Raw genomic sequence first — 26,723 nt, forward strand, 5'->3', positions numbered from 1 at the left:
CATGCAAAGAAAATCATCTATATTAGAAGTTGCAACATCTAGTACATTGTTTTCCTTGCAGAATTGAGTGAGTTTCTTAAAGTGATACTTCTTGCAACTTATGTTTTTCAAGGTGGAGGTAAGCTCTTGTTCCAAATATTCCTATTTAGATGAGATGAAGAAACACATGTATCTCTCCAAAGAAAACCACCTGTGTTAGAAGCAGGATCTTCCAGCACCTAATTTCCCTGTCAGAATTGAATTAGTTTTTGAAAGGAAAACCTCCTGCTTCTTAGGATTTTCAAGGAGTAGATATGATCTGTTTGTTCCATGTAGTCCTGTTCAGCTTAGTTGAGAAACGGATGTTGAACAACAAAGAAAGCCATCTGTGTTAGAAGCTGCAGCATCAAGCACATGGTTTCCCTATGAGACCTGAGTTACTTTCTGAAAGTAATACTTCCTACAACTTATGTTTTTATGTTTTTCAAGGTGGATATAGGCTCTTTTTGTTCCATAGAGGACTATGTAGCTGAGGTGAAGAAACACATGTATCATACCAAAGAAAATCATTTTGGTTAGAAGCTGCAGCATCTAGCTCCATGTTTCCCTCTGAATATTGAGTTAATTTTAAAAAGGAGTACTTCCTGCAGCTTAGGATTCTCAAGGTGGAGATGAGCTTACTTTGTTACCAGTATGCCTATTGAGAAGATGTGATGACACACATGAATCTCTCAAAAGAAAATAATCCACATTAGAGGCAGGAGTACCTAGCACATTGTCTCTGTCTGAGAACATAGTTCATTTCTGAAATTAATCGATCCTGAAACGTAGGTTTTTCAAGGTGCAGTTAACCTCTCTTTGTGCCAAATATCTCTATTCAGCTGAGTTGAAAGAACACATATATCAATTGAAAAAAACCCGCCGTTCCTAGATGCAGGATCATTGAGCTTACTGTTTCCCAATTAGATTTCAGTTATTTTTTCCAAGAAAAACCTTCTGCTACTTAGCATGTTCAAATAGGCATATTCAGCTCAGTGGAAGAAACACATATGTCCCTGCAAAAAAGGCCATCTGTGTTAGAAGCTACAGCATTTAGCACATTGATTCCCTGTGAGAATGCAGTTATATTCTGATAGCAATACTTCCTGCAACTTAGGTTTTTCCAGCTGGAGCTAGTCTCTCTTCGTTCCAAATATCCCTATTCGGCTGGGTTGAAAAAACACATGTATCTCTCAAAGGGAAACCATCTGTGTTAGAAGCAGGGGCATCTATCACACTGATTCCCTGTGAGAATTGAGTTATTTTTTGAAAGTAAAAGTTCCTTCTACTTAGGAATTTCAAGATAGTGATAGGCTCTTTTTATTTCCAGTAGGCCTACTGAGCAGACCTGAAGAAAGACATATATCACTTCCAAGACAACCATCTATGTTGAAAGCTGCAGCATCTAGCACATTGGTTCCCTGTGAGAATTGAGTTAGGTTTAGAAAGGAATACTTCCTGTTACTTATGTTTCTCTAAGTAGATGTAGGCTTAGTTTCTCACCTGTAGGCCTATTGATTAGAGTGGATGGAATACATGTATCTCTCCAAAGAGTACCATCTGTGTTCAAAGCCAGTGCATCTAGCACTTGGTTCCTTGTGAGAATTGAGTGAATTTGTGAATATAATACTCCCTGCATCTTCGGATTTTCTTTCTGGAGATAGATTCGGGTTGTTCCAAATAGGCCTATTCAGCATAGTTGAAGAAATGTATGTATCAATCGAAAGAAAATCATCTGTGCTAGAAGCAGGATCATCAAGCACATTGTTTCAGAGTGAGAATTGAATTAGTTTTTGAGAAGAAAGCTTCCTGCTACTTCGGTAATTGATGGTTAAGTTAGGCTGTGTTTGTTCCCAATTGCCCTGTTCAGGTCACTTGAAGAAACACTTGGATCACTCTAAGGAAAACCGTCTATGTTAGAAGCTGCAGAATCTGGCAGACTGTTTCACTCTGAGAATTGAGTACGTTTTTGAAAGGAATTCCTCCCATAACTTCGATTTTCCCAAAAGACGTTTGACTTTCTTTGTTCCAAGTAGTCATCCTCACCTCATTTGAAGAAGCACATGTATCAACAGGCAGAAAAACATCTGTGTGAGAAGAAGGATAACCTAGCACATTGTTTTCCTGTGAAAAGGGAGTTAGATTTTGAAAGGAAAATGTCCTGCTATGGAGGATGGCTCTGATTGTTCCAAATAAGCCTATTCAGCTGAGGTGAAGAAACACAGGTATCAATTGACAGAAAACCATCTGAGTTAGAGGCACGATCATCTATCACATTGTTTTTTATTCGTGTGAGAATTGAGCTACTGTTTGAAAGGAAAACTTCATGCTACTTGAGGATATCAAGGTCGTGGTAGGCGCTCTTTATTCCAAATAGGCCTATTCAGCAGATTGAAGAAACACATATACCACTGCAAAGATAACCATCTATGTTAGAAGCTGCGGAATTGAGCACATTGTTTGCTTGTTGGCATTGAGTCAGTTTTCAAAGGAATTACTCTTGCAACTTAGACTTTTCGAGGTGGAGGTAGGCTCTGGTTGTTCCAAATAGCCCTATTCAGATCAGTTGAAGAAACACATGTATCACTTCAAAGAAGACCATATGTGTGAGAGCTGCAGCATCTAGCACATTGTTTCCCGGTGAGAACTAAATGAGTTTCTGAAAGTAATCCTTCCTCCAACTTATGCTTTTCATGCTTGAGATATGCTGTCTTTGTGCCAAATAGGCCTATTCAGCTGAGTTGAAGAAACAGCTGTACTACTCTAAAGAAAACCATCTATGTTTCAGACTGTACCATCCATCACCTGGTTTCCAAGTGAAAATTGAGTTACTTTTTGAAAGGTGCTCCTCCTACAACTTAGATTTTGAACGTTGGAGATTAGCTCATGTTGTCCTAAGGGGCATAGTCACCTCAGTTGAAAAACCCATGTATCACTGCAAAGAAGAACATCTGTGTTAAAAGCTTCATCATCTAGCACATTGTTTCCCTATGAGAATTGAGTAATTTTTGATAGGAACTCCACCTTCAACTTAGATGATTCAAAGTGGAGATTAGCTGTCTTTGTTTCAAATAGGCCTACTCACGTGAATTGAATGAACACATATTTCTCTAGAAAGAAAACCATCTGTCATGGAAGCCAGATCAAAAGTCACATTGTTTCCCTGTGAGAATTGAATGAATTTTTGAAAGGAAAACTTCCTGCTACTTAGGTTTTTCAAGGTGTATACAGGCTGTGTTTGTTCCATATTGGGCTGTTCAGCTCAGTTCAACAAACACATGTGTCACTCCAAAGAAACCATCTCTGTTAGAAGCTGCAGCATCTAGCACATTGTTTCCCTGTGAGAACTGAGATTCTTTCTGAAAGCAATACTTCTTGCAAGTTAGGTTTCTCAAGGTGGGGATAGGCTTTCTTGTTCCAAATAGGTCTATTCATCAGAGTTGAAGAAACACATATATCACTGCAGAGAAAGCCATGTTTGTTAGAAGCTGCAAAAACTAGCAAATTGTTTCCCAGTGAGAATTGATTTCTTTTTAGAAGGGAATACTTCTGCAACATAGGTATCTCAAGGTGTAGAAAGGCTGGTTTTGTTAGAAGTATGTGTGTGCAGCAGAGTTGATGTAACACATGTATCTCTCGAAAGAAAACCATCTGTGTGAACTATTTGAGCATCGGACACACTGCTCCCTGTGAGAATCGAGTTAGTTTTTGAAAGGAAAAGCGCCGGAAACTTGAGCGTTTCAAGGTGAATGTTGCCTCTCTTTGTTCAAAATAGGCCTATTCATCTCAGTTGAAGAAATACATGTATCAGTAAAAAGAAGAACACGTGTGTGACAAGCTGCAGTATCTAACACATGGTTTGCCTGTGAGAAATGAGTTAGTTTAGGAACGTAAACTTCCTGCAACTTTGCTTTCTGTAGGTGGAGATAGGCTCTGTTTGTTTCAAGTAGGCCTATACTGTTGAGTTGAAGAAACACATGTATCTCTCGAAAGAAAACAATCTGTGTTAGAAGCAGAATCATGGAGCACATTGTTTCCCAGTGAGAAGTGATGTACTTATTGAAAGCAAAACTCCTGCTCCCTGGAATGTTCGTGGCGGACCTAGGCTCTGTTTGTTCCAAGAAGCTCTATTCAGCTCAGTTGAAAATACACATGTATCACTCCAAAGAAACCATCTCTGTTAGAAGCTGTACCACATACCACATTGTTGCCTTAGGAGAATTCAGTTTCTGATGGAAATACTTCCTGCTCATTAGGTTTGACAAGGAGGCGCTTCACTTTCTTCCAATTAGGCCTCTTAAGCACAGTTGAAGAACCACATGTATCATGCAAAGAAAATCATCTATATTAGAAGTTGCAACATCTAGTACATTGTTTTCCTTGCAGAATTGAGTGAGTTTCTTAAAGTGATACTTCTTGCAACTTATGTTTTTCAAGGTGGAGGTAAGCTCTTGTTCCAAATATTCCTATTTAGATGAGATGAAGAAACACATGTATCTCTCCAAAGAAAACCACCTGTGTTAGAAGCAGGATCTTCCAGCACCTAATTTCCCTGTCAGAATTGAATTAGTTTTTGAAAGGAAAACCTCCTGCTTCTTAGGATTTTCAAGGAGTAGATATGATCTGTTTGTTCCATGTAGTCCTGTTCAGCTTAGTTGAGAAACGGATGTTGAACAACAAAGAAAGCCATCTGTGTTAGAAGCTGCAGCATCAAACACATGGTTTCCCTATGAGACCTGAGTTACTTTCTGAAAGTAATACTTCCTACAACTTATGTTTTTCAAGGTGGATATAGGCTCTTTTTGTTCCATAGAGGACTATGTAGCTGAGGTGAAGAAACACATGTATCATACCAAAGAAAACCATTTTGGTTAGAAGCTGCAGCATCTAGCTCCATGTTTCCCTCTGAATATTGAGTTAATTTTAGAAAGGAGTACTTCCTGCAGCTTAGGTTTCTCAAGGTGGAGATGAGCTTACTTTGTTACCAGTATGCCTATTGAGAAGATGTGATGACACACATGAATCTCTCAAAAGAAAATAATCCACATTAGAGGCAGGAGTACCTAGCACATTGTCTCTGTCTGAGAACTTAGTTCATTTCTGAAATTAATCGATCCTGAAACGTAGGTTTTTCAAGGTGCAGTTAACCTCTCTTTGTGCCAAATATCTCTATTCAGCTGAGTTGAAAGAACACATATATCAATTGAAAAAAACCCGCCGTTCCTAGATGCAGGATCATTGAGCTTACTGTTTCCCTATTAGATTTCAGTTATTTTTTCCAAGAAAAACCTTCTGCTACTTAGCATGTTCAAATAGGCATATTCAGCTCAGTGGAAGAAACACATATGTCCCTGCAAAAAAGGCCATCTGTGTTAGAAGCTACAGCATTTAGCACATTGATTCCCTGTGAGAATGCAGTTATATTCTGATAGCAATACTTCCTGCAACTTAGGTTTTTCCAGCTGGAGCTAGTCTCTCTTCATTCCAAATATCCCTATTCGGCTGGGTTGAAAAAACACATGTATCTCTCAAAGGGAAACCATCTGTGTTGGAAGCAGGGGCATCTATCACACTGATTCCCTGTGAGAATTGAGTTATTTTTTGAAAGTAAAAGTTCCTTCTACTTAGGAATTTCAAGATAGTGATAGGCTCTTTTTATTTCCAGTAGGCCTACTGAGCAGACCTGAAGAAAGACATATATCACTTCCAAGACAACCATCTATGTTGAAAGCTGCAGCATCTAGCACATTGGTTCCCTGTGAGAATTGAGTTAGGTTTAGAAAGGAATACTTCCTGTTACTTATGTTTCTCTAAGTAGATGAAGGCTTAGTTTCTCACCTGTAGGCCTATTGATTAGAGTGGATGGAATACATGTATCTCTCCAAAGAGTACCATCTGTGTTCAAAGCCAGTGCATCTAGCACTTGGTTCCTTGTGAGAATTGAGTGAATTTGTGAATATAATACTCCCTGCATCTTCGGATTTTCTTTCTGGAGATAGATTCGGGTTGTTCCAAATAGGCCTATTCAGCATAGTTGAAGAAATGTATGTATCAATCGAAAGAAAATCATCTGTGCTAGAAGCAGGATCATCAAGCACATTGTTTCAGAGTGAGAATTGAATTAGTTTTTGAGAAGAAAGCTTCCTGCTACTTCGGTAATTGATGGTTAAGTTAGGCTGTGTTTGTTCCCAATTGCCCTGTTCAGGTCACTTGAAGAAACACTTGGATCACTCTAAGGAAAACCGTCTATGTTAGAAGCTGCAGAATCTGGCAGACTGTTTCACTCTGAGAATTGAGTACGTTTTTGAAAGGAATTCCTCCCATAACTTCGATTTTCCCAAAAGACGTTTGACTTTCTTTGTTCCAAGTAGTCATCCTCACCTCATTTGAAGAAGCACATGTATCAACAGGCAGAAAAACATCTGTGTGAGAAGAAGGATAACCTAGCACATTGTTTTCCTGTGAAAAGGGAGTTAGATTTTGAAAGGAAAATGTCCTGCTATGGAGGATGGCTCTGATTGTTCCAAATAAGCCTATTCAGCTGAGGTGAAGAAACACAGGTATCAATTGACAGAAAACCATCTGAGTTAGAGGCACGATCATCTATCACATTGTTTTTTATTCGTGTGAGAATTGAGCTACTGTTTGAAAGGAAAACTTCATGCTACTTGAGGATATCAAGGTCGTGGTAGGCGCTCTTTATTCCAAATAGGCCTATTCAGCAGATTGAAGAAACACATATACCACTGCAAAGATAACCATCTATGTTAGAAGCTGCAGAATTGAGCACATTGTTTGCTTGTTGGAATTGAGTCAGTTTTGAAAGGAATTACTCTTGCAACTTAGACTTTTCGAGGTGGAGGTAGGCTCTGGTTGTTCCAAATAGCCCTATTCAGATCAGTTGAAGAAACACATGTATCACTTCAAAGAAGACCATATGTGTGAGAGCTGCAGCATCTAGCACATTGTTTCCCGGTGAGAACTAAATGAGTTTCTGAAAGTAATCCTTCCTCCAACTTATGCTTTTCATGCTTGAGATATGCTGTCTTTGTGCCAAATAGGCCTATTCAGCTGAGTTGAAGAAACAGCTGTACTACTCTAAAGAAAACCATCTATGTTTCAGACTGTACCATCCATCACCTTGTTTCCAAGTGAAAATTGAGTTACTTTTTGAAAGGTGTTCCTCCTACAACTTAGATTTTGAACGTTGGAGATTAGCTCATGTTGTCCTAAGGGGCATAGTCACCTCAGTTGAAAAACCCATGTATCACTGCAAAGAAGAACATCTGTGTTAAAAGCTTCATCATCTAGCACATTGTTTCCCTATGAGAATTGAGTAATTTTTGATAGGAACTCCACCTTCAACTTAGATGATTCAAAGTAGAGATTGGCTGTCTTTGTTTCCAATAGGCCTACTCACCTGAATTGAATGAACACATGTTTCTCTAGAAAGAAAACCATCTGTCATGGAAGCCAGATCAAAAGTCACATTGTTTCCCTGTGAGAATTGCATGAATTTTTGAAAGGAAAACTTCCTGCTACTTAGGTTTTTCAAGGTGTATACAGGCTGTGTTTGTTCCATATTGGGCTGTTCAGCTCAGTTCAACAAACACATGTGTCACTCCAAAGAAACCATCTCTGTTAGAAGCTGCAGCATCTAGCACATTGTTTCCCTGTGAGAACTGAGATTCTTTCTGAAAGCAATACTTCTTGCAAGTTAGGTTTCTCAAGGTGGGGATTGGCTTTCTTGTTCCAAATAGGCCTATTCATCAGAGTTGAAGAAACACATATATCACTGCAGAGAAAGCCATGTTTGTTAGAAGCTGCAAAAACTAGCAAATTGTTTCCCAGTGAGAATTGATTTCTTTTTAGAAGGGAATACTTCTGCAACATAGGTATCTCAAGGTGTAGAAAGGCTGGTTTTGTTAGAAGTATGTGTGTGCAGCAGAGTTGATGTAACACATGTATCTCTCGAAAGAAAACCATCTGTGTGAACTATTTGAGCATCGGACACACTGCTCCCTGTGAGAATCGAATTAGTTTTTGAAAGGAAAAGCGCCGGAAACTTGAGCGTTTCAAGGTGAATGTTGCCTCTCTTTGTTCAAAATAGGCCTATTCATCTCAGTTGAAGAAATACATGTATCACTAAAAAGAAGACCACGTGTGTGACAAGCTGCAGTATCTAACACATGGTTTGCCTGTGAGAAATGAGTTAGTTTAGGAACGTAAACTTCCTGCAACTTTGCTTTCTGTAGGTGGAGATAGGCTCTGTTTGTTTCAAGTAGGCCTATACTGTTGAGTTGAAGAAACACATGTATCTCTCGAAAGAAAACAATCTGTGTTAGAAGCAGAATCATGGAGCACATTGTTTCCCAGTGAGAAGTGATGTACTTATTGAAAGCAAAACTCCTGCTCCCTGGAATGTTCGTGGCGAACCTAGGCTCTGTTTGTTCCAAGAAGCTCTATTCAGCTCAGTTGAAAATACACATGTATCACTCCAAAGAAACCATCTCTGTTAGAAGCTGTACCACATACCACATTGTTGCCTTAGGAGAATTCAGTTTCTGATGGAAATACTTCCTGCTCATTAGGTTTGACAAGGAGGCGCTTCACTTTCTTCCAATTAGGCCTCTTAAGCACAGTTGAAGAACCACATGTATCATGCAAAGAAAATCATCTATATTAGAAGTTGCAACATCTAGTACATTGTTTTCCTTGCAGAATTGAGTGAGTTTCTTAAAGTGATACTTCTTGCAACTTATGTTTTTCAAGGTGGAGGTAAGCTCTTGTTCCAAATATTCCTATTTAGATGAGATGAAGAAACACATGTATCTCTCCAAAGAAAACCACCTGTGTTAGAAGCAGGATCTTCCAGCACCTAATTTCCCTGTCAGAATTGAATTAGTTTTTGAAAGGAAAACCTCCTGCTTCTTAGGATTTTCAAGGAGTAGATATGATCTGTTTGTTCCATGTAGTCCTGTTCAGCTTAGTTGAGAAACGGATGTTGAACAACAAAGAAAGCCATCTGTGTTAGAAGCTGCAGCATCAAACACATGGTTTCCCTATGAGACCTGAGTTACTTTCTGAAAGTAATACTTCCTACAACTTATGTTTTTCAAGGTGGATATAGGCTCTTTTTGTTCCATAGAGGACTATGTAGCTGAGGTGAAGAAACACATGTATCATACCAAAGAAAACCATTTTGGTTAGAAGCTGCAGCATCTAGCTCCATGTTTCCCTCTGAATATTGAGTTAATTTTAGAAAGGAGTACTTCCTGCAGCTTAGGTTTCTCAAGGTGGAGATGAGCTTACTTTGTTACCAGTATGCCTATTGAGAAGATGTGATGACACACATGAATCTCTCAAAAGAAAATAATCCACATTAGAGGCAGGAGTACCTAGCACATTGTCTCTGTCTGAGAACTTAGTTCATTTCTGAAATTAATCGATCCTGAAACGTAGGTTTTTCAAGGTGCAGTTAACCTCTCTTTGTGCCAAATATCTCTATTCAGCTGAGTTGAAAGAACACATATATCAATTGAAAAAAACCCGCCGTTCCTAGATGCAGGATCATTGAGCTTACTGTTTCCCTATTAGATTTCAGTTATTTTTTCCAAGAAAAACCTTCTGCTACTTAGCATGTTCAAATAGGCATATTCAGCTCAGTGGAAGAAACACATATGTCCCTGCAAAAAAGGCCATCTGTGTTAGAAGCTACAGCATTTAGCACATTGATTCCCTGTGAGAATGCAGTTATATTCTGATAGCAATACTTCCTGCAACTTAGGTTTTTCCAGCTGGAGCTAGTCTCTCTTCGTTCCAAATATCCCTATTCGGCTGGGTTGAAAAAACACATGTATCTCTCAAAGGGAAACCATCTGTGTTAGAAGCAGGGGCATCTATCACACTGATTCCCTGTGAGAATTGAGTTATTTTTTGAAAGTAAAAGTTCCTTCTACTTAGGAATTTCAAGATAGTGATAGGCTCTTTTTATTTCCAGTAGGCCTACTGAGCAGACCTGAAGAAAGACATATATCACTTCCAAGACAACCATCTATGTTGAAAGCTGCAGCATCTAGCACATTGGTTCCCTGTGAGAATTGAGTTAGGTTTAGAAAGGAATACTTCCTGTTACTTATGTTTCTCTAAGTAGATGTAGGCTTAGTTTCTCACCTGTAGGCCTATTGATTAGAGTGGATGGAATACATGTATCTCTCCAAAGAGTACCATCTGTGTTCAAAGCCAGTGCATCTAGCACTTGGTTCCTTGTGAGAATTGAGTGAATTTGTGAATATAATACTCCCTGCATCTTCGGATTTTCTTTCTGGAGATAGATTCGGGTTGTTCCAAATAGGCCTATTCAGCATAGTTGAAGAAATGTATGTATCAATCGAAAGAAAATCATCTGTGCTAGAAGCAGGATCATCAAGCACATTGTTTCAGAGTGAGAATTGAATTAGTTTTTGAGAAGAAAGCTTCCTGCTACTTCGGTAATTGATGGTTAAGTTAGGCTGTGTTTGTTCCCAATTGCCCTGTTCAGGTCACTTGAAGAAACACTTGGATCACTCTAAGGAAAACCGTCTATGTTAGAAGCTGCAGAATCTGGCAGACTGTTTCACTCTGAGAATTGAGTACGTTTTTGAAAGGAATTCCTCCCATAACTTCGATTTTCCCAAAAGACGTTTGACTTTCTTTGTTCCAAGTAGTCATCCTCACCTCATTTGAAGAAGCACATGTATCAACAGGCAGAAAAACATCTGTGTGAGAAGACGGATAACCTAGCACATTGTTTTCCTGTGAAAAGGGAGTTAGATTTTGAAAGGAAAATGTCCTGCTATGGAGGATGGCTCTGATTGTTCCAAATAAGCCTATTCAGCTGAGGTGAAGAAACACAGGTATCAATTGACAGAAAACCATCTGAGTTAGAGGCACGATCATCTATCACATTGTTTTTTATTCGTGTGAGAATTGAGCTACTGTTTGAAAGGAAAACTTCATGCTACTTGAGGATATCAAGGTCGTGGTAGGCGCTCTTTATTCCAAATAGGCCTATTCAGCAGATTGAAGAAACACATATACCACTGCAAAGATAACCATCTATGTTAGAAGCTGCAGAATTGAGCACATTGTTTGCTTGTTGGAATTCAGTCAGTTTTGAAAGGAATTACTCTTGCAACTTAGACTTTTCGAGGTGGAGGTAGGCTCTGGTTGTTCCAAATAGCCCTATTCAGATCAGTTGAAGAAACACATGTATCACTTCAAAGAAGACCATATGTGTGAGAGCTGCAGCATCTAGCACATTGTTTCCCGGTGAGAACTAAATGAGTTTCTGAAAGTAATCCTTCCTCCAACTTATGCTTTTCATGCTTGAGATATGCTGTCTTTGTGCCAAATAGGCCTATTCAGCTGAGTTGAAGAAACAGCTGTACTACTCTAAAGAAAACCATCTATGTTTCAGACTGTACCATCTGTCACCTTGTTTCCAAGTGAAAATTGAGTTACTTTTTGAAAGGTGTTCCTCCTACAACTTAGATTTTGAACGTTGGAGATTAGCTCATGTTGTCCTAAGGGGCATAGTCACCTCAGTTGAAAAACCCATGTATCACTGCAAAGAAGAACATCTGTGTTAAAAGCTTCATCATCTAGCACATTGTTTCCCTATGAGAATTGAGTAATTTTTGATAGGAACTCCACCTTCAACTTAGATGATTCAAAGTGGAGATTGGCTGTCTTTGTTTCAAATAGGCCTACTCACCTGAATTGAATGAACACATGTTTCTCTAGAAAGAAAACCATCTGTCATGGAAGCCAGATCAAAAGTCACATTGTTTCCCTGTGAGAATTGCATGAATTTTTGAAAGGAAAACTTCCTGCTACTTAGGTTTTTCAAGGTGTATACAGGCTGTGTTTGTTCCATATTGGGCTGTTCAGCTCAGTTCAACAAACACATGTGTCACTCCAAAGAAACCATCTCTGTTAGAAGCTGCAGCATCTAGCACATTGTTTCCCTGTGAGAACTGAGATTCTTTCTGAAAGCAATACTTCTTGCAAGTTAGGTTTCTCAAGGTGGGGATTGGCTTTCTTGTTCCAAATAGGCCTATTCATCAGAGTTGAAGAAACACATATATCACTGCAGAGAAAGCCATGTTTGTTAGAAGCTGCAAAAACTAGCAAATTGTTTCCCAGTGAGAATTGATTTCTTTTTAGAAGGGAATACTTCTGCAACATAGGTATCTCAAGGTGTAGAAAGGCTGGTTTTGTTAGAAGTATGTGTGTGCAGCAGAGTTGATGTAACACATGTATCTCTCGAAAGAAAACCATCTGTGTGAACTATTTGAGCATCGGACACACTGCTCCCTGTGAGAATCGAGTTAGTTTTTGAAAGGAAAAGCGCCGGAAACTTGAGCGTTTCAAGGTGAATGTTGCCTCTCTTTGCTCAAAATAGGCCTATTCATCTCAGTTGAAGTAATACATGTATCACTAAAAAGAAGAACACGTGTGTGACAAGCTGCAGTATCTAACACATGGTTTGCCTGTGAGAAATGAGTTAGTTTAGGAACGTAAACTTCCTGCAACTTTGCTTTCTGTAGGTGGAGATAGGCTCTGTTTGTTTCAAGTAGGCCTATACTGTTGAGTTGAAGAAACACATGTATCTCTCGAAAGAAAACAATCTGTGTTAGAAGCAGAATCATGGAGCACATTGTTTCCCAGTGAGAAGTGATGTACTTATTGAAAGCAAAACTCCTGCTCCCTGGAATGTTCGTGGCGGACCTAGGCTCTGTTTGTTCCAAGAAGCTCTATTCAGCTCAGTTGAAAATACACATGTATCACTCCAAAGAAACCATCTCTGTTAGAAGCTGTACCACATACCACATTGTTGCCTTAGGAGAATTCAGTTTCTGATGGAAATACTTCCTGCTCATTAGGTTTGACAAGGAGGCGCTTCACTTTCTTCCAATTAGGCCTCTTAAGCACAGTTGAAGAACCACATGTATCATGCAAAGAAAATCATCTATATTAGAAGTTGCAACATCTAGTACATTGTTTTCCTTGCAGAATTGAGTGAGTTTCTTAAAGTGATACTTCTTGCAACTTATGTTTTTCAAGGTGGAGGTAAGCTCTTGTTCCAAATATTCCTATTTAGATGAGATGAAGAAACACATGTATCTCTCCAAAGAAAACCACCTGTGTTAGAAGCAGGATCTTCCAGCACCTAATTTCCCTGTCAGAATTGAATTAGTTTTTGAAAGGAAAACCTCCTGCTTCTTAGGATTTTCAAGGAGTAGATATGATCTGTTTGTTCCATGTAGTCCTGTTCAGCTTAGTTGAGAAACGGATGTTGAACAACAAAGAAAGCCATCTGTGTTAGAAGCTGCAGCATCAAGCACATGGTTTCCCTATGAGACCTGAGTTACTTTCTGAAAGTAATACTTCCTACAACTTATGTTTTTCAAGGTGGATATAGGCTCTTTTTGTTCCATAGAGGACTATGTAGCTGAGGTGAAGAAACACATGTATCATACCAAAGAAAATCATTTTGGTTAGAAGCTGCAGCATCTAGCTCCATGTTTCCCTCTGAATATTGAGTTAATTTTAGAAAGGAGTACTTCCTGCAGCTTAGGTTTCTCAAGGTGGAGATGAGCTTACTTTGTTACCAGTATGCCTATTGAGAAGATGTGATGACACACATGAATCTCTCAAAAGAAAATAATCCACATTAGAGGCAGGAGTACCTAGCACATTGTCTCTGTCTGAGAACTTAGTTCATTTCTGAAATTAATCGATCCTGAAACGTACGTTTTTCAAGGTGCAGTTAACCTCTCTTTGTGCCAAATATCTCTATTCAGCTGAGTTGAAAGAACACATATATCAATTGAAAAAAACCCGCCGTTCCTAGATGCAGGATCATTGAGCTTACTGTTTCCCTATTAGATTTCAGTTATTTTTTCCAAGAAAAACCTTCTGCTACTTAGCATGTTCAAATAGGCATATTCAGCTCAGTGGAAGAAACACATATGTCACTGCAAAAAAGGCCATCTGTGTTAGAAGCTACAGCATTTAGCACATTGATTCCCTGTGAGAATGCAGTTATATTCTGATAGCAATACTTCCTGCAACTTAGGTTTTTCCAGCTGGAGCTAGTCTCTCTTCGTTCCAAATATCCCTATTCGGCTGGGTTGAAAAAACACATGTATCTCTCAAAGGGAAACCATCTGTGTTAGAAGCAGGGGCATCTATCACACTGATTCCCTGTGAGAATTGAGTTATTTTTTGAAAGTAAAAGTTCCTTCTACTTAGGAATTTCAAGATAGTGATAGGCTCTTTTTATTTCCAGTAGGCCTACTGAGCAGACCTGAAGAAAGACATATATCACTTCCAAGACAACCATCTATGTTGAAAGCTGCAGCATCTAGCACATTGGTTCCCTGTGAGAATTGAGTTAGGTTTAGAAAGGAATACTTCCTGTTACTTATGTTTCTCTAAGTAGATGTAGGCTTAGTTTCTCACCTGTAGGCCTATTGATTAGAGTGGATGGAATACATGTATCTCTCCAAAGAGTACCATCTGTGTTCAAAGCCAGTGCATCTAGCACTTGGTTCCTTGTGAGAATTGAGTGAATTTGTGAATATAATACTCCCTGCATCTTCGGATTTTCTTTCTGGAGATAGATTCGGGTTGTTCCAAATAGGCCTATTCAGCATAGTTGAAGAAATGTATGTATCAATCGAAAGAAAATCATCTGTGCTAGAAGCAGGATCATCAAGCACATTGTTTCAGAGTGAGAATTGAATTAGTTTTTGAGAAGAAAGCTTCCTGCTACTTCGGTAATTGATGGTTAAGTTAGGCTGTGTTTGTTCCCAATTGCCCTGTTCAGGTCACTTGAAGAAACACTTGGATCACTCTAAGGAAAACCGTCTATGTTAGAAGCTGCAGAATCTGGCAGACTGTTTCACTCTGAGAATTGAGTACGTTTTTGAAAGGAATTCCTCCCATAACTTCGATTTTCCCAAAAGACGTTTGACTTTCTTTGTTCCAAGAAGTCATCCTCACCTCATTTGAAGAAGCACATGTATCAACAGGCAGAAAAACATCTGTGTGAGAAGAAGGATAACCTAGCACATTGTTTTCCTGTGAAAAGGGAGTTAGATTTTGAAAGGAAAATGTCCTGCTATGGAGGATGGCTCTGATTGTTCCAAATAAGCCTATTCAGCTGAGGTGAAGAAACACAGGTATCAATTGACAGAAAACCATCTGAGTTAGAGGCACGATCATCTATCACATTGTTTTTTATTCGTGTGAGAATTGAGCTACTGTTTGAAAGGAAAACTTCATGCTACTTGAGGATATCAAGGTCGTGGTAGGCGCTCTTTATTCCAAATAGGCCTATTCAGCAGATTGAAGAAACACATATACCACTGCAAAGATAACCATCTATGTTAGAAGCTGCAGAATTGAGCACATTGTTTGCTTGTTGGCATTGAGTCAGTTTTGAAAGGAATTACTCTTGCAACTTAGACTTTTCGAGGTGGAGGTAGGCTCTGGTTGTTCCAAATAGCCCTATTCAGATCAGTTGAAGAAACACATGTATCACTTCAAAGAAGACCATATGTGTGAGAGCTGCAGCATCTAGCACATTGTTTCCTGGTGAGAACTAAATGAGTTTCTGAAAGTAATCCTTCCTCCAACTTATGCTTTTCATGCTTGAGATATGCTGTCTTTGTGCCAAATAGGCCTATTCAGCTGAGTTGAAAAAACAGCTGTACTACTCTAAAGAAAACCATCTATGTTTCAGACTGTACCATCCATCACCTTGTTTCCAAGTGAAAATTGAGTTACTTTTTCAAAGGTGTTCCTCCTACAACTTAGATTTTGAACGTTGGAGATTAGCTCATGTTGTCCTAAGGGGCATAGTCACCTCAGTTGAAAAACCCATGTATCACTGCAAAGAAGAACATCTGTGTTAAAAGCTTCATCATCTAGCACATTGTTTCCCTACGAGAATTGAGTAATTTTTGATAGGAACTCCACCTTCAACTTAGATGATTCAAAGTGGAGATTGGCTGTCTTTGCTTCAAATAGGCCTACTCACCTGAATTGAATGAACACATGTTTCTCTAGAAAGAAAACCATCTGTCATGGAAGCCAGATCAAAAGTCACATTGTTTCCCTGTGAGAATTGCATGAATTTTTGAAAGGAAAACTTCCTGCTACTTAGGTTTTTCAAGGTGTATACAGGCTGTGTTTGTTCCATATTGGGCTGTTCAGCTCAGTTCAACAAACACATGTGTCACTCCAAAGAAACCATCTCTGTTAGAAGCTGCAGCATCTAGCACATTGTTTCCCTGTGAGAACTGAGATTCTTTCTGAAAGCAATACTTCTTGCAAGTTAGGTTTCTCAAGGTGGGGATTGGCTTTCTTGTTCCAAATAGGCCTATTCATCAGAGTTGAAGAAACACATATATCACTGCAGAGAAAGCCATGTTTGTTAGAAGCTGCAAAAACTAGCAAATTGTTTCCCAGTGAGAATTGATTTCTTTTTAGAAGGGAATACTTCTGCAACATAGGTATCTCAAGGTGTAGAAAGGCTGGTTTTGTTAGAAGTATATGTGTGCAGCAGAGTTGATGTAACACATGTATCTCTCGAAAGAAAACCATCTGTGTGAACTATTTGAGCATCGGACACACTGCTCCCTGTGAGAATCGAGTTAGTTTTTGAAAGGAAAAGCGCCGGAAACTTGAGCGTTTCAAGGTGAATGTTGCCTCTCTTTGCTCAAAATAGGCCTATTCATCTCAGTTGAAGAAATACATGTATCACTAAAAAGAAGAACACGTGTGTGACAAGCTGCAGTATCTAACACATGGTTTGCCTGTGAGAAATGAGTTAGTTTAGGAACGTAAACTTCCTGCAACTTTGCTTTCTGTAGGTGGAGATAGGCTCTGTTTGTTTCAAGTAGGCCTATACTGTTGAGTTGAAGAAACACATGTATCTCTCGAAAGAAAACAATCTGTGTTAGAAGCAGAATCATGGAGCACATTGTTTCCCAGTGAGAAGTGATGTACTTATTGAAAGCAAAACTCCTGCTCCCTGGAATGTTCGTGGCGGACCTAGGCTCTGTTTGTTCCAAGAAGCTCTATTCAGCTCAGTTGAAAATACACATGTATCACTCCAAAGAAACCATCTCTGTTAGAAGCTGTACCACATACCACATTGTTGCCTTAGGAGAATTCAGTTTCTGATGGAAATACTTCCTGCTCATTAGGTTTGACAAGGAGGCGCTTCACTTTCTTCCAATTAGGCCTCTTAAGCACAGTTGAAGAACCACATGTATCATGCAAAGAAAATCATCTATATTAGAAGTTGCAACATCTAGTACATTGTTTTCCTTGCAGAATTGAGTGAGTTTCTTAAAGTGATACTTCTTGCAACTTATGTTTTTCAAGGTGGAGGTAAGCTCTTGTTCCAAATATTCCTATTTAGATGAGATGAAGAAACACATGTATCTCTCCAAAGAAAACCACCTGTGTTAGAAGCAGGATCTTCCAGCACCTAATTTCCCTGTCAGAATTGAATTAGTTTTTGAAAGGAAAACCTCCTGCTTCTTAGGATTTTCAAGGAGTAGATATGATCTGTTTGTTCCATGTAGTCCTGTTCAGCTTAGTTGAGAAACGGATGTTGAACAACAAAGAAAGCCATCTGTGTTAGAAGCTGCAGCATCAAGCACATGGTTTCCCTATGAGACCTGAGTTACTTTCTGAAAGTAATACTTCCTACAACTTATGTTTTTCAAGGTGGATATAGGCTCTTTTTGTTCCATAGAGGACTATGTAGCTGAGGTGAAGAAACACATGTATCATACCAAAGAAAATCATTTTGGTTAGAAGCTGCAGCATCTAGCTCCATGTTTCCCTCTGAATATTGAGTTAATTTTAGAAAGGAGTACTTCCTGCAGCTTAGGTTTCTCAAGGTGGAGATGAGCTTACTTTGTTACCAGTATGCCTATTGAGAAGATGTGATGACACACATGAATCTCTCAAAAGAAAATAATCCACATTAGAGGCAGGAGTACCTAGCACATTGTCTCTGTCTGAGAACTTAGTTCATTTCTGAAATTAATCGATCCTGAAACGTAGGTTTTTCAAGGTGCAGTTAACCTCTCTTTGTGCCAAATATCTCTATTCAGCTGAGTTGAAAGAACACATATATCAATTGAAAAAAACCCGCCGTTCCTAGATGCAGGATCATTGAGCTTACTGTTTCCCTATTAGATTTCAGTTATTTTTTCCAAGAAAAACCTTCTGCTACTTAGCATGTTCAAATAGGCATATTCAGCTCAGTGGAAGAAACACATATGTCACTGCAAAAAAGGCCATCTGTGTTAGAAGCTACAGCATTTAGCACATTGATTCCCTGTGAGAATGCAGTTATATTCTGATAGCAATACTTCCTGCAACTTAGGTTTTTCCAGCTGGAGCTAGTCTCTCTTCGTTCCAAATATCCCTATTCGGCTGGGTTGAAAAAACACATGTATCTCTCAAAGGGAAACCATCTGTGTTAGAAGCAGGGGCATCTATCACACTGATTCCCTGTGAGAATTGAGTTATTTTTTGAAAGTAAAAGTTCCTTCTACTTAGGAATTTCAAGATAGTGATAGGCTCTTTTTATTTCCAGTAGGCCTACTGAGCAGACCTGAAGAAAGACATATATCACTTCCAAGACAACCATCTATGTTGAAAGCTGCAGCATCTAGCACATTGGTTCCCTGTGAGAATTGAGTTAGGTTTAGAAAGGAATACTTCCTGTTACTTATGTTTCTCTAAGTAGATGTAGGCTTAGTTTCTCACCTGTAGGCCTATTGATTAGAGTGGATGGAATACATGTATCTCTCCAAAGAGTACCATCTGTGTTCAAAGCCAGTGCATCTAGCACTTGGTTCCTTGTGAGAATTGAGTGAATTTGTGAATATAATACTCCCTGCATCTTCGGATTTTCTTTCTGGAGATAGATTCGGGTTGTTCCAAATAGGCCTATTCAGCATAGTTGAAGAAATGTATGTATCAATCGAAAGAAAATCATCTGTGCTAGAAGCAGGATAATCAAGCACATGGTTTCAGAGTGAGAATTGAATTAGTTTTTGAGAAGAAAGCTTCCTGCTACTTCGGTAATTGATGGTTAAGTTAGGCTGTGTTTGTTCCCAATTGCCCTGTTCAGGTCACTTGAAGAAACACTTGGATCACTCTAAGGCAAACCGTCTATGTTAGAAGCTGCAGAATCTGGCAGACTGTTTCACTCTGAGAATTGAGTACGTTTTTGAAAGGAATTCCTCCCATAACTTCGATTTTCCCAAAAGACGTTTGACTTTCTTTGTTCCAAGAAGTCATCCTCACCTCATTTGAAGAAGCACATGTATCAACAGGCAGAAAAACATCTGTGTGAGAAGAAGGATAACCTAGCACATTGTTTTCCTGTGAAAAGGGAGTTAGATTTTGAAAGGAAAATGTCCTGCTATGGAGGATGGCTCTGATTGTTCCAAATAAGCCTATTCAGCTGAGGTGAAGAAACACAGGTATCAATTGACAGAAAACCATCTGAGTTAGAGGCACGATCATCTATCACATTGTTTTTTATTCGTGTGAGAATTGAGCTACTGTTTGAAAGGAAAACTTCATGCTACTTGAGGATATCAAGGTCGTGGTAGGCGCTCTTTATTCCAAATAGGCCTATTCAGCAGATTGAAGAAACACATATACCACTGCAAAGATAACCATCTATGTTAGAAGCTGCAGAATTGAGCACATTGTTTGCTTGTTGGCATTGAGTCAGTTTTGAAAGGAATTACTCTTGCAACTTAGACTTTTCGAGGTGGAGGTAGGCTCTGGTTGTTCCAAATAGCCCTATTCAGATCAGTTGAAGAAACACATGTATCACTTCAAAGAAGACCATATGTGTGAGAGCTGCAGCATCTAGCACATTGTTTCCCGGTGAGAACTAAATGAGTTTCTGAAAGTAATCCTTCCTCCAACTTATGCTTTTCATGCTTGAGATATGCTGTCTTTGTGCCAAATAGGCCTATTCAGCTGAGTTGAAAAAACAGCTGTACTACTCTAAAGAAAACCATCTATGTTTCAGACTGTACCATCCATCACCTTGTTTCCAAGTGAAAATTGAGTTACTTTTTCAAAGGTGTTCCTCCTACAACTTAGATTTTGAACGTTGGAGATTAGCTCATGTTGTCCTAAGGGGCATAGTCACCTCAGTTGAAAAACCCATGTATCACTGCAAAGAAGAACATCTGTGTTAAAAGCTTCATCATCTAGCACATTGTTTCCCTACGAGAATTGAGTAATTTTTGATAGGAACTCCACCTTCAACTTAGATGATTCAAAGTGGAGATTGGCTGTCTTTGCTTCAAATAGGCCTACTCACCTGAATTGAATGAACACATGTTTCTCTAGAAAGAAAACCATCTGTCATGGAAGCCAGATCAAAAGTCACATTGTTTCCCTGTGAGAATTGCATGAATTTTTGAAAGGAAAACTTCCTGCTACTTAGGTTTTTCAAGGTGTATACAGGCTGTGTTTGTTCCATATTGGGCTGTTCAGCTCAGTTCAACAAACACATGTGTCACTCCAAAGAAACCATCTCTGTTAGAAGCTGCAGCATCTAGCACATTGTTTCCCTGTGAGAACTGAGATTCTTTCTGAAAGCAATACTTCTTGCAAGTTAGGTTTCTCAAGGTGGGGATTGGCTTTCTTGTTCCAAATAGGCCTATTCATCAGAGTTGAAGAAACACATATATCACTGCAGAGAAAGCCATGTTTGTTAGAAGCTGCAAAAACTAGCAAATTGTTTCCCAGTGAGAATTGATTTCTTTTTAGAAGGGAATACTTCTGCAACATAGGTATCTCAAGGTGTAGAAAGGCTGGTTTTGTTAGAAGTATGTGTGTGCAGCAGAGTTGATGTAACACATGTATCTCTCGAAAGAAAACCATCTGTGTGAACTATTTGAGCATCGGACACACTGCTCCCTGTGAGAATCGAGTTAGTTTTTGAAAGGAAAAGCGCCGGAAACTTGAGCGTTTCAAGGTGAATGTTGCCTCTCTTTGCTCAAAATAGGCCTATTCATCTCAGTTGAAGAAATACATGTATCACTAAAAAGAAGAACACGTGTGTGACAAGCTGCAGTATCTAACACATGGTTTGCCTGTGAGAAATGAGTTAGTTTAGGAACGTAAACTTCCTGCAACTTTGCTTTCTGTAGGTGGAGATAGGCTCTGTTTGTTTCAAGTAGGCCTATACTGTTGAGTTGAAGAAACACATGTATCTCTCGAAAGAAAACAATCTGTGTTAGAAGCAGAATCATGGAGCACATTGTTTCCCAGTGAGAAGTGATGTACTTATTGAAAGCAAAACTCCTGCTCCCTGGAATGTTCGTGGCGGACCTAGGCTCTGTTTGTTCCAAGAAGCTCTATTCAGCTCAGTTGAAAATACACATGTATCACTCCAAAGAAACCATCTCTGTTAGAAGCTGTACCACATACCACATTGTTGCCTTAGGAGAATTCAGTTTCTGATGGAAATACTTCCTGCTCATTAGGTTTGACAAGGAGGCGCTTCACTTTCTTCCAATTAGGCCTCTTAAGCACAGTTGAAGAACCACATGTATCATGCAAAGAAAATCATCTATATTAGAAGTTGCAACATCTAGTACATTGTTTTCCTTGCAGAATTGAGTGAGTTTCTTAAAGTGATACTTCTTGCAACTTATGTTTTTCAAGGTGGAGGTAAGCTCTTGTTCCAAATATTCCTATTTAGATGAGATGAAGAAACACATGTATCTCTCCAAAGAAAACCACCTGTGTTAGAAGCAGGATCTTCCAGCACCTAATTTCCCTGTCAGAATTGAATTAGTTTTTGAAAGGAAAACCTCCTGCTTCTTAGGATTTTCAAGGAGTAGATATGATCTGTTTGTTCCATGTAGTCCTGTTCAGCTTAGTTGAGAAACGGATGTTGAACAACAAAGAAAGCCATCTGTGTTAGAAGCTGCAGCATCAAGCACATGGTTTCCCTATGAGACCTGAGTTACTTTCTGAAAGTAATACTTCCTACAACTTATGTTTTTCAAGGTGGATATAGGCTCTTTTTGTTCCATAGAGGACTATGTAGCTGAGGTGAAGAAACACATGTATCATACCAAAGAAAATCATTTTGGTTAGAAGCTGCAGCATCTAGCTCCATGTTTCCCTCTGAATATTGAGTTAATTTTAGAAAGGAGTACTTCCTGCAGCTTAGGTTTCTCAAGGTGGAGATGAGCTTACTTTGTTACCAGTATGCCTATTGAGAAGATGTGATGACACATGAATCTCTCAAAAGAAAATAATCCACATTAGAGGCAGGAGTACCTAGCACATTGTCTCTGTCTGAGAACTTAGTTCATTTCTGAAATTAATCGATCCTGAAACGTAGGTTTTTCAAGGTGCAGTTAACCTCTCTTTGTGCCAAATATCTCTATTCAGCTGAGTTGAAAGAACACATATATCAATTGAAAAAAACCCGCCGTTCCTAGATGCAGGATCATTGAGCTTACTGTTTCCCTATTAGATTTCAGTTATTTTTTCCAAGAAAAACCTTCTGCTACTTAGCATGTTCAAATAGGCATATTCAGCTCAGTGGAAGAAACACATATGTCACTGCAAAAAAGGCCATCTGTGTTAGAAGCTACAGCATTTAGCACATTGATTCCCTGTGAGAATGCAGTTATATTCTGATAGCAATACTTCCTGCAACTTAGGTTTTTCCAGCTGGAGCTAGTCTCTCTTCGTTCCAAATATCCCTATTCGGCTGGGTTGAAAAAACACATGTATCTCTCAAAGGGAAACCATCTGTGTTAGAAGCAGGGGCATCTATCACACTGATTCCCTGTGAGAATTGAGTTATTTTTTGAAAGTAAAAGTTCCTTCTACTTAGGAATTTCAAGATAGTGATAGGCTCTTTTTATTTCCAGTAGGCCTACTGAGCAGACCTGAAGAAAGACATATATCACTTCCAAGACAACCATCTATGTTGAAAGCTGCAGCATCTAGCACATTGGTTCCCTGTGAGAATTGAGTTAGGTTTAGAAAGGAATACTTCCTGTTACTTATGTTTCTCTAAGTAGATGTAGGCTTAGTTTCTCACCTGTAGGCCTATTGATTAGAGTGGATGGAATACATGTATCTCTCCAAAGAGTACCATCTGTGTTCAAAGCCAGTGCATCTAGCACTTGGTTCCTTGTGAGAATTGAGTGAATTTGTGAATATAATACTCCCTGCATCTTCGGATTTTCTTTCTGGAGATAGATTCGGGTTGTTCCAAATAGGCCTATTCAGCATAGTTGAAGAAATGTATGTATCAATCGAAAGAAAATCATCTGTGCTAGAAGCAGGATCATCAAGCACATTGTTTCAGAGTGAGAATTGAATTAGTTTTTGAGAAGAAAGCTTCCTGCTACTTCGGTAATTGATGGTTAAGTTAGGCTGTGTTTGTTCCCAATTGCCCTGTTCAGGTCACTTGAAGAAACACTTGGATCACTCTAAGGAAAACCGTCTATGTTAGAAGCTGCAGAATCTGGCAGACTGTTTCACTCTGAGAATTGAGTACGTTTTTGAAAGGAATTCCTCCCATAACTTCGATTTTCCCAAAAGACGTTTGACTTTCTTTGTTCCAAGAAGTCATCCTCACCTCATTTGAAGAAGCACATGTATCAACAGGCAGAAAAACATCTGTGTGAGAAGAAGGATAACCTAGCACATTGTTTTCCTGTGAAAAGGGAGTTAGATTTTGAAAGGAAAATGTCCTGCTATGGAGGATGGCTCTGATTGTTCCAAATAAGCCTATTCAGCTGAGGTGAAGAAACACAGGTATCAATTGACAGAAAACCATCTGAGTTAGAGGCACGATCATCTATCACATTGTTTTTTATTCGTGTGAGAATTGAGCTACTGTTTGAAAGGAAAACTTCATGCTACTTGAGGATATCAAGGTCGTGGTAGGCGCTCTTTATTCCAAATAGGCCTATTCAGCAGATTGAAGAAACACATATACCACTGCAAAGATAACCATCTATGTTAGAAGCTGCAGAATTGAGCACATTGTTTGCTTGTTGGCATTGAGTCAGTTTTGAAAGGAATTACTCTTGCAACTTAGACTTTTCGAGGTGGAGGTAGGCTCTGGTTGTTCCAAATAGCCCTATTCAGATCAGTTGAAGAAACACATGTATCACTTCAAAGAAGACCATATGTGTGAGAGCTGCAGCATCTAGCACATTGTTTCCCGGTGAGAACTAAATGAGTTTCTGAAAGTAATCCTTCCTCCAACTTATGCTTTTCATGCTTGAGATATGCTGTCTTTGTGCCAAATAGGCCTATTCAGCTGAGTTGAAAAAACAGCTGTACTACTCTAAAGAAAACCATCTATGTTTCAGACTGTACCATCCATCACCTTGTTTCCAAGTGAAAATTGAGTTACTTTTTCAAAGGTGTTCCTCCTACAACTTAGATTTTGAACGTTGGAGATTAGCTCATGTTGTCCTAAGGGGCATAGTCACCTCAGTTGAAAAACCCATGTATCACTGCAAAGAAGAACATCTGTGTTAAAAGCTTCATCATCTAGCACATTGTTTCCCTACGAGAATTGAGTAATTTTTGATAGGAACTCCACCTTCAACTTAGATGATTCAAAGTGGAGATTGGCTGTCTTTGCTTCAAATAGGCCTACTCACCTGAATTGAATGAACACATGTTTCTCTAGAAAGAAAACCATCTGTCATGGAAGCCAGATCAAAAGTCACATTGTTTCCCTGTGAGAATTGCATGAATTTTTGAAAGGAAAACTTCCTGCTACTTAGGTTTTTCAAGGTGTATACAGGCTGTGTTTGTTCCATATTGGGCTGTTCAGCTCAGTTCAACAAACACATGTGTCACTCCAAAGAAACCATCTCTGTTAGAAGCTGCAGCATCTAGCACATTGTTTCCCTGTGAGAACTGAGATTCTTTCTGAAAGCAATACTTCTTGCAAGTTAGGTTTCTCAAGGTGGGGATTGGCTTTCTTGTTCCAAATAGGCCTATTCATCAGAGTTGAAGAAACACATATATCACTGCAGAGAAAGCCATGTTTGTTAGAAGCTGCAAAAACTAGCAAATTGTTTCCCAGTGAGAATTGATTTCTTTTTAGAAGGGAATACTTCTGCAACATAGGTATCTCAAGGTGTAGAAAGGCTGGTTTTGTTAGAAGTATGTGTGTGCAGCAGAGTTGATGTAACACATGTATCTCTCGAAAGAAAACCATCTGTGTGAACTATTTGAGCATCGGACACACTGCTCCCTGTGAGAATCGAGTTAGTTTTTGAAAGGAAAAGCGCCGGAAACTTGAGCGTTTCAAGGTGAATGTTGCCTCTCTTTGCTCAAAATAGGCCTATTCATCTCAGTTGAAGAAATACATGTATCACTAAAAAGAAGAACACGTGTGTAACAAGCTGCAGTATCTAACACATGGTTTGCCTGTGAGAAATGAGTTAGTTTAGGAACGTAAACTTCCTGCAACTTTGCTTTCTGTAGGTGGAGATAGGCTCTGTTTGTTTCAAGTAGGCCTATACTGTTGAGTTGAAGAAACACATGTATCTCTCGAAAGAAAACAATCTGTGTTAGAAGCAGAATCATGGAGCACATTGTTTCCCAGTGAGAAGTGATGTACTTATTGAAAGCAAAACTCCTGCTCCCTGGAATGTTCGTGGCGGACCTAGGCTCTGTTTGTTCCAAGAAGCTCTATTCACCTCAGTTGAAAATACACATGTATCACTCCAAAGAAACCATCTCTGTTAGAAGCTGTACCACATACCACATTGTTGCCTTAGGAGAATTCAGTTTCTGATGGAAATACTTCCTGCTCATTAGGTTTGACAAGGAGGCGCTTCACTTTCTTCCAATTAGGCCTCTTAAGCACAGTTGAAGAACCACATGTATCATGCAAAGAAAATCATCTATATTAGAAGTTGCAACATCTAGTACATTGTTTTCCTTGCAGAATTGAGTGAGTTTCTTAAAGTGATACTTCTTGCAACTTATGTTTTTCAAGGTGGAGGTAAGCTCTTGTTCCAAATATTCCTATTTAGATGAGATGAAGAAACACATGTATCTCTCCAAAGAAAACCACCTGTGTTAGAAGCAGGATCTTCCAGCACCTAATTTCCCTGTCAGAATTGAATTAGTTTTTGAAAGGAAAACCTCCTGCTTCTTAGGATTTTCAAGGAGTAGATATGATCTGTTTGTTCCATGTAGTCCTGTTCAGCTTAGTTGAGAAACGGATGTTGAACAACAAAGAAAGCCATCTGTGTTAGAAGCTGCAGCATCAAGCACATGGTTTCCCTATGAGACCTGAGTTACTTTCTGAAAGTAATACTTCCTACAACTTATGTTTTTCAAGGTGGATATAGGCTCTTTTTGTTCCATAGAGGACTATGTAGCTGAGGTGAAGAAACACATGTATCATACCAAAGAAAATCATTTTGGTTAGAAGCTGCAGCATCTAGCTCCATGTTTCCCTCTGAATATTGAGTTAATTTTAGAAAGGAGTACTTCCTGCAGCTTAGGTTTCTCAAGGTGGAGATGAGCTTACTTTGTTACCAGTATGCCTATTGAGAAGATGTGATGACACACATGAATCTCTCAAA

This window comes from Castor canadensis, chromosome 6, assembly GCF_047511655.1.
Source record: "Castor canadensis chromosome 6, mCasCan1.hap1v2, whole genome shotgun sequence".
Classification (NCBI taxonomy): domain Eukaryota; kingdom Metazoa; phylum Chordata; class Mammalia; order Rodentia; family Castoridae; genus Castor; species Castor canadensis.